The following is a 9,798-nucleotide window of genomic DNA, read 5'->3' as shown; positions in this document are numbered from 1 at the left end:
GAAAACCAATGGCTTATGCTCTAAGATCAAAAATCCACAAATGGGACTTCATAAAATTGCAAAGCTTCTGTAAGGCAAGGTCACTGTCATTAGGATAGAAAGGCAACCAACAAAATGGGAGAAAATCTTTACCAATCCTTCATCCAACAGAGGGCTAATCTCTAATATATACAAAGAACTCAAGAAGTTAGATTCCTGAGAATCAAATAACCCTATTTAAAAATGAAATACAGGGGAAGTCCCACACCTGCGGATCCCGGCCCGGAGCAGCTCTCTGCTCCCAGACCCCGTGGAAAAGAGACCTCACCACCTGGTCAGGTGGGCACTCCTGAGGCTGCAGAGCGGAAGAGACCACCAACACTGCCCACCCCTGCCCACATCCCTGGCCCAAGAGGAAACTGTATAAGGCCTCTGGGCTCCCGTGGGGGAGGGCCCAGGAGCGGCAGGACCCCTGCCTGAGACACCGCAGGAACCTGAAGGAAACAGACCGGATAAACAGTTCTCTGCACCCAAATCCCGTGGGAGGGAGAGCTGAACCTTCAGAGAGGCAGACAAGCCTGGGAAACCAGAAGAGACTGCTCTCTGCACACACATCTCGGACGCCAGAGGAAAAAGCCAAAGACCATCTGGAACCCTGGTGCACTGAAGCTCCCAGAAGGGGCGGCACAGGTCTTCCTGGTTGCTGCCGCTGCAGAGAGCCCGTGGGCAGCACCCTACGAGCGAACTTGAGCCCCAGGACCACAGGTAAAACCAACTTTTCTGCTGCAAGAAAGCTGCCTGGTGAGCTTGGGACACAGGGAAGCAGAATTCCTCTAGGACCGGGCACGTTCTGTGTTTACCGGAAGTCCCACACCCGCGGATCCCGGCCCGCAGCAGCTCTCTGCCCCCAGACCCTGTGAGAGAGAGACCCAACCGCCTGGTCAGGTGGGCACTCCTGAGGCTGCAGAGCGGAAGAGACCACCAACACTGCTCACCCCTGCCCACATCCCTGGCCCAAGAGGAAACTGTATAAGGCCTCTGGGCTCCCGTGGGGGAGGGCCCAGAAGCGGCAGGACCCCTGCCTCAGACACCACCAGAACCTGAAGGAAACAGACCGGATAAACAGTTCTCTGCACCCAAATCCCGTGGGAGGGAGAGCTGAACCTTCAGAGAGGCAGACAAGCCTGGGAAACCAGAAGAGACTGCTCTCTGCACACACATCTCGGACGCCAGAGGAAAAAGCCAAAGACCATCTGGAACCCTGGTGCACTGAAGCTCCCGGAAACGGCGGCACAAGTCTTCCTGGTTGCTGCCGCGGCAGAGAGCCCGTGGGCAGCACCCCACGAGCGAACTTGAGCCTTGGGACGACAGGTAAGACCAACTCAAGACACAGGCCCACAGGAACAGCTGAAGACCTGTAGAGAGGAAAAACTACTCGCCCGAAAGCAGAACACTCTGTCCCCATAACTGACTGAAAGAGAGGAAAACAGGTCTACAGCACTCCTGACACACAGGCTTATAAGACAGTCTAGCCACTGTCAGAAATAGCAGAACAAAGTAACACTAGAGATAATCTGATGGGGAGAGGCAAGCGCAGGAACCCAAGCAACAGAAACCAAGACTACATGGCACCATCGGAGCCCAATTCTCCCATCAAAACAAACATGGAATATCCAAACACACCAGAAAAGCAAGATCTAGTTTCAAAATCATTTTTGATCATGATGCTGGAGGACTTCAAGAAAGACGTAAAGAACTCCCTTAGAGAACAAGTAGAAGCCTACAGAGAGGAATCGCAAAGATGCCTGAAAGAATCGCAAAAATCCCTGAAAGAATTCCAGGAAAACATAAATAAACAAGTAGAAGCCCATAGAGAGGAGACACAAAAATCCCTGAAAAATTCCAGGAAAACATAAATAAACAAGTAGAAGCCCATAGAGAGGAGACACAAAAATCCCTGAAAGAATTCCAGGAAAACACAATCAAACAGTTGAAGGAATTAAAAATGGAAATAGAAGCAATCAAGAAAGAACACATGGAAACAACCCTGGATATAGAAAACCAAAAGAAGAGACAAGGAGCTGTAGATACAAGCTTCACCAACAGAATACAAGAGATGGAAGAGAGAATCTCAGGAGCAGAAGATTCCATAGAAATCATTGACTCAACTGTCAAAGATAATGTAAAGCAGAAAAAGCTACTGGTCCAAAACATACAGGAAATACAGGACTCAATGAGAAGATCAAACCTAAGGATAATAGGTATAGAAGAGAGTGAAGACTCCCAGCTCAAAGGACCAGTAAATATCTTCAACAAAATCATAGAAGAAAACTTCCCTAACCTAAAAAAAGAGATACCCATAGACATACAAGAAGCCTACAGAACTCCAAATAGATTGGACCAGAAAAGAAACACCTCCCGTCACATAATTGTCAAAACACCAAACGCACAAAATAAAGAAAGAATATTAAAAGCAGTAAGGGAAAAAGGTCAAGTAACATATAAAGGGAGACCTATCAGAATCACACCAGACTTCTCGCCAGAAACTATGAAGGCCAGAAGATCCTGGACTGATGTCATACAGACCCTAAAAGAACACAAATGCCAGCCCAGGTTACTGTATCCAGCAAAACTCTCAATTAACATTGATGGAGAAACCAAGATATTCCATGACAAAACCAAATTTACACAATATCTTTCTACAAATCCAGCACTACAAAGGATAATAAATGGTAAAGCCGAACTTAAGGAGGCAAGCTATACCCTAGAAGAGGCAAGAAACTAATCGTCTTGGCAACAAAACAAAGAGAATGAAAGCACACAAACATAACCTCACATCCAAATATGAATATAAAGGGAAACAATAATCACTATTCCTTAATATCTCTCAATATCAATGGCCTCAACTCCCCAATAAAAAGACATAGATTAACAAACTGGATACGCAACGAGGACCCTGCATTCTGCTGCCTACAGGAAACACACCTCAGAGACAAAGACAGACACTACCTCAGAGTGAAAGGCTGGAAAACAACTTTCCAAGCAAATGGTCAGAAGAAGCAAGCTGGAGCAGCCATTCTAATATCAAATAAAATAAATTTCCAACTAAAAGTCATCAAAAAAGATAAGAAAGGACACTTCATATTCATCAAAGGAAAAATCCACCAAGATGAACTCTCAATCCTTAATATCTATGCCCCAAATACAAAGGCACCTACATACGTAAAAGAAACCTTACTAAAGCTCAAAACACACATTGCACCTCACACAATAATAGTGGGAGATTTCAACACCCCACTCTCATCTATGGACAGATCATGGAAACAGAAATTAAACAGTGATGTCGACAGACTAAGAGAGTCATGAGCCAAATGGATTTAACGGATATTTATAGAACATTCTATCCTAAAGCAAAAGGATATACCTTCTTCTCAGCTCCTCATGGTACTTTCTCCAAAATTGACCATATAATTGGTCAAAAAACGGGCCTCAACAGGTACAGAAAGATAGAAATAATCCCATGCGTGCTATCGGACCACCATGGCATAAAACTGGTCTTCAATAACAATAAGGGAAGAATGCCCACATATACGTGGAAATTGAACAATGCTCTACTCAATGATAACCTGGTCAAGGAAGAAATAAAGAAAGAAATTAAAAACTTTTTAGAATTTAATGAAAATGAAGATACAACATACCCAAACTTATGGGACACAATGAAAGCTGTGCTAAGAGGAAAACTCACAGCGCTGAGTGCCTGCAGAAAGAAACAGGAAAGAGCATATGTCAGCAGCTTGACAGCACACCTAAAAGCTCTAGAACAAAAAGAAGCAAATATACCCAGGAGGAGCAGAAGGCAGGAAATAATCAAACTCAGAGCTGAAATCAACCAAGTAGAAACAAAAAGGACCATAGAAAGAATCAACAGAACCAAAAGTTGGTTCTTTGAGAAAATCAACAAGATAGATAAACCCTTAGCCAGACTAACGAGAGGACACAGAGAGTGCGTCCAAATTAACAAAATCAGAAATGAAAAGGGAGACATAACAACAGATTCAGAGGAAATTCAAAAAATCATCAGATCTTAGTATAAAAGCCTATATTCAACAAAACGTGAAAATCTGTAGGAAATGGACAATTTCCTAGACAGATACCAGGTATCGAAGTTAAATCAGGAACAGATAAACCAGTTAAACAACCCCATAACTCCTAAGGAAATAGAAGCAGTCATTAAAGGTCTCCCAACCAAAAAGAGCCCAGGTCCAGACGGGTTTAGTGCAGAATTCTATCAAACCTTCATAGAAGACCTCATACCAATATTATCCAAACTATTCCACAAAATTGAAACAGATGGAGCACTACCGAATTCCTTCTACGAAGCCACAATTACACTTATACCTAAACCACACAAAGACCCAACAAAGAAAGAGAACTTCAGACCAATTTCCCTTATGAATATCGACGCAAAAATACTCAGTAAAATTCTGGCGAACCGAATTCAAGAGCACATCAAAACAATCATCCACCATGACCAAGTAGGCTTCATCCCAGGCATGCAGGGATGGTTTAATATGCGGAAAACCATCAACGTGATCCATTATATAAACAAACTGAAAGAACAGAACCACATGATCATTTCATTAGATGCTGAGAAAGCATTTGACAAAATTCAACACCCCTTCATGATAAAAGTCCTGGAAAGAATTGGAAATCAAGGCCCATACCTAAACATAGTAAAAGCCATATACAGCAAACCAGTTGCTAACATTAAACTAAATGGAGAGAAACTTGAAGCAATCCGACTAAAATCAGGACTAGACAAGGCTGCCCACTCTCTCCCTACTTATTCAATATAGTTCTTGAAGTTCTAGCCAGAGCAATCAGACAACAAAAGGAGGTCAAGGGGAAACAGATCGGAAAAGAAGAAGTCAAAATATCACTATTTGCAGATGACATGATAGTATATTTAAGTGATCCCAAAAGTTCCACCAGAGAACTACTAAAGCTGATAAACAACTTCAGCAAAGTGGCTGGGTATAAAATTAACTCAAATAAATCAGTTGCCTTCCTCTATACAAAAGAGAAACAAGCCGAGAAAGAAATTAGGGAAACGACACCCTTTATAATAGACCCAAATAATATAAAGTACCTCGGTGTGACTTTAACTAAGCAAGTAAAAGATCTGTACAATAAGAACTTCAAGACACTGAAGAAGGAAATTGAAGAAGACCTCAGAAGATGGAAAGATCTCCCATGCTCATGGATTGGCAGGATTAATATAGTAAAAATGGCCATTTTACCAAAAGCAATCTACAGATTCAATGCAATCCCCATCAAAATACCAATCCAATTCTTCAAAGAGTTAGACAGAAAATTTGCAAATTCATCTGGAATAACAAAAAACCCAGGATAGCTAAAGCTATCCACAACAATAAAAGGACTTCAGGGGGAATCACTATCCCTGAACTCAAGCAGTATTACAGAGCAATAGTGATAAAAACTGCATGGTATTGGCACAGAGACAGACAGATAGACCAATGGAATAGAATTGAAGACCCAGAAATGAACCCACACACCTATGGTCACTTGATTTTTGACAAAGGAGCCAAAACCATCAAATGGAAAAAAGATAGCATTTTCAGCAAATGGTGCTGGTTCAACTGGAGGTCAACATGTAGAAGAATGCAGATCGATCCATGCTTATCACCCTGTACAAAGCTTAAGTCCAAGTGGATCAAGGACCTCCACATCAAACCAGACACACTCAAACTAATAGAAGAAAAACTAGGGAAGCATCTGGAACACATGGGCACTGGAAAAAATTTCCTAAACAAAACACCAATGGCTTATGCTCTAAGATCAAGAATCGACAAATGGGATCTCATAAAACTGCAAAGCTTCTGTAAGGCAAAGGACACTGTGGTTAGGACAAAATGGCAACCAACAGACTGGGAAAAGATCTTTACCAATCCTACAACAGATAGAGGCCTTATATCCAAAATATACAAAGAACTCAAGAAGTTAGACCGCATGGAGACAAATAACCCTATTAAAAAATGGGGTTCAGAGCTAAACAAAGAATTCACAGCTGAGGAATGCCGAATGGCTGAGAAACACCTAAAGAAATGTTCAACATCTTTAGTCATAAGGGAAATGCAAATAAAAAGAACCCTGAGATTTCACCTCACACCAGTGAGAATGGCTAAGATCAAAAACTCAGGTGACAGCAGATGCTGGTGAGGATGCGGAGAAAGAGGAACACTCCTCCATTGTTGGTGGGATTGCAGACTGGTACAACCATTCTGGAAATCAGTCTGGAGGATCCTCAGAAAATTGGACATTGAACTGCCTGAGGATCCAGCTATACCTCTCTTGGGCATATACCCAAAAGATGCCCCAACATATAAAAAAGACACGTGCTCCACTATGTTCATTGCAGCCTTATTTATAATAGCCAGAAGCTGGAAAGGACCCAGATGCCCTTCAACAGAGGAATGGATACAGAAAATGTGGTACATCTACACAATGGAATATTACTCAGCTATCAAAAACAACGACTTTATGAAATTCATAGGCAAATGGTTGGAACTGGAAAACATCATCCTGAGTGAGCTAACCCAATCACAGAAAGCCATACATGGTATGCACTCATTGATAAGTGGCTATTAGCCCAAATGCTTGAATTACCCTAGATGCCTAGAACAAATGAAACTCAAGACGGATGATCAAAATGTGAATGCTTCACTCCTTCTTTAAAAGGGGAACAAGAATACCGTTGGCAGGGAAGAGAGAGGCAAAGATTAAAACAGAGACTGAAGGAACACCCATTCAGAGCCTGCCCTACATGTGGCCCATACATATACAGCCACCCAATTAGACAAGATGGATGAAGCAAAGAAGTGCAGACTGACAGGAGCCAGATGTAGTTCGCTCCTGAGAGACACAGCCAGAATACAGCAAATACAGAGGCGAATGCCAGCAGCAAACCACTGAACTGAGAATAGGACCCCCGTTGAAGGAATCAGAGAAAGAACTGGAAGAGCTTGAAGGGGCTCGAGACCCTATATGTACAACAATGCCAAGCAACCAGAGCTTCCAAGGACTAAGCCACTACCTAAAGACTATACATGGACTGACCCTGGACTCTGACCTCATAGGTAGCAATGAATATCCTAGTAAGAGCACCAGTGGAAGGGGAAGCCCTGGGTCCTGCTAAGACTGAACCCCCAGTGAACTAGAGTGGTGGGGGGAGGGCGGCAATGGGGGGAGGGTTGGGAGGGGAACACCCATAAGGAAGGGGAGGGGGGAGGGTATGTTTGCCCGGATACTGGGAAAGGGAATAACACTCGAAATGTATATAAGAAATACTCAAGTTAAAAAAAAAATTTAAAAAAATGAAATACAGAACTAAACAAAGAATTCTCAACTGAGGAATATTGAATGGCTGAGAAGCACCTAAAGAAATGTTTATCATCCTTAGTCATCAGGGAACTGCAAATCAAAACAACCCTGAGATTCTACCTCACACCAGTCAGAATGGCTAAGATCAAAAATTCAGATCTCTGACACCAGAGGAAAACAGCAAACACCATCTAGAACCCTGGTGCACGGAAGCTCCCGGAAAGGGAGGCGCAGATCTTCCTGGTTGCTGCCGCCGCAGAGAGCTTGTACGCAGCACCCCATGAGCAAACTTGAGCCTCGGGACCACAGGTAAGACCAACTTTTCTGCTGCAAGTGACCTGCCTGGTGAACTCAAGACACAGGCCCACAGGAACAGCTGAAGACCTGTAGATAGTAAAAACTACACACCCGAAAGCAGAACACTCTGTCTCCATAACTGGCTGAAAGAAAACAGGAAAACAGGTCTACAGCACTCCTGACACACAGGTTATAGGACAGTCTAGCCAGTGTCAGAAATAGCAGAACAAAGTAACACTAGAGATAATCTGATGGCGAGAAGCAAGTGCAGGAACCCAAGCAACAGAAACCAAGACTACATGGCATCATCGGAGCCCAATTCTCCCACCAAAGCAAACATGGAATATCCAAACACACCAGAAAAGCAAGATCTACTTTCAAAATCATATTTGATCATGATGCTGGAGGACTTCATGAAAGACTTGAAGAACTCCCTTAGAGAACAAGTAGAAGCCTACAGAGAGGAATCGCAAAAATCCCTGAAAGAATTCCAGGAAAACATAAATAAACAAGTAGAAGCCCATAGAGAGGAGTCACAAAAATCCCTGAAAGAACTCCAGGAAAACATAAATAAACAAGTAGAAGCCCATAGAGAGGAGTCACAAAAATCCCTGAAAGAATTCCAGGAAAACACAATCAAACAGTTGAAGGAATTAAAAATGGAAATAGAAGCAATCAAGAAAGAACACATAGAAACAACCCTGGATATAGAAAACCAAAAGAAGAGACAAGGAGCTGAAGATACGAGCTTCACCAACAGAATACAAGAGATGGAAGAGAGAATCTCAGGAGCAGAAGATTCCATAGAAATCATTGACTCAACTGTCAAAGATAATGTAAAGCGGAAAAAGCTACTGGTCCAAAACATACAGGAAATCCAGGACACAATGAGAAGTTCAAACCTAAGGATAATAGGTATAGAAGAGAGTGAAGACTCCCAGCTCAAAGGACCAGTAAATATCTTCAACAAAATCATAGAAGAAAACGTCCCTTACCTAAAAAAAGAGATACCCATAGGCATACAAGAAGCCTACACAACTCCAAATAGATTGGACCAGAAAAGAAACACCTCCCGTCACATAATAGTCAAAACAACAAACGCACAAAATAAAGAAAGAATATTAAAAGCAGTAAGGGAAAAAGGTCAAGTAACATATAAAGGGAGACCTATCAGAATCACACCAGACTTTTCGCCAGAAACTATGAAAGCCAGAAGATCCTGGACAGATGTCATACAGACCCTAAGAGAACACAAATGCCAGCCCAGGTTACTTTAGCCTGCAAAACTCTCAATTAACATAGATGGAGAAACCAAGATATTCCATAACAAAACCAAATTTACACAATATCTTTCTACAAATCCAGCACTACAAAGGATAATAAATGGTAAAGCCCAACATAAGGAGGCAAGCTATACCCTAGAAGAAGCAAGAAACTAATCGTCTTGGGAACAAAACAAAGAGAAGAAAAGCACACAAACATAACCTCATATCCAAATATGAATATAACAGGAAGCAATAATCACTATTCATTAATATCTCTGAACATCAATGGCCTCAACTCCCCAATAAAAAGACATAGATTAACAAATTGGATACGCAACGAGGACGCTGCATTCTGCTGCCTACAGGAAACACACCTCAGAGACAAAGACAGACACTACCTAAGAGTGAAAGGCTGGAAAACAACTTTCCAAGCAAATGGTCAGAAGAAGCAAGCTGGAGTAGCCATTCTAATATCAAATAAAATCAATTTTCAACTAAAATTCATCAAGAAAGATAAGGAAGGACACTTCATATTCATCAAAGAAAAAAATCCACCAAGATGAACTCTCAATCCTAAATATCTATGCCACAAATACAAGGGTACCTACATACATAAAAGAAACCTTACTAAAGCTCAAAACACACATTGTACCTCACACAATAATAGTAGGAGATTTCAACACCCCACTCTCATCAATGGACAGATCATGGAAACAGAAATTAAACTAAGATGTAGGCCGACTAAAAGAGGTCATGAGCCAAATGGTCTTAACAGATATTTATAGAACATCCTATCCTAAAGCAAAAGGATATACCTTCTTCTCAGCTCCTCATGGTACTTTCTCCAAAATTGACC

The sequence above is a fragment of the Rattus norvegicus genome, chromosome 18 (assembly GCF_036323735.1).
Source record: "Rattus norvegicus strain BN/NHsdMcwi chromosome 18, GRCr8, whole genome shotgun sequence".
Lineage (NCBI taxonomy): Eukaryota > Metazoa > Chordata > Mammalia > Rodentia > Muridae > Rattus > Rattus norvegicus.
Note: the sequence above shows the minus strand (reverse complement) of the source record.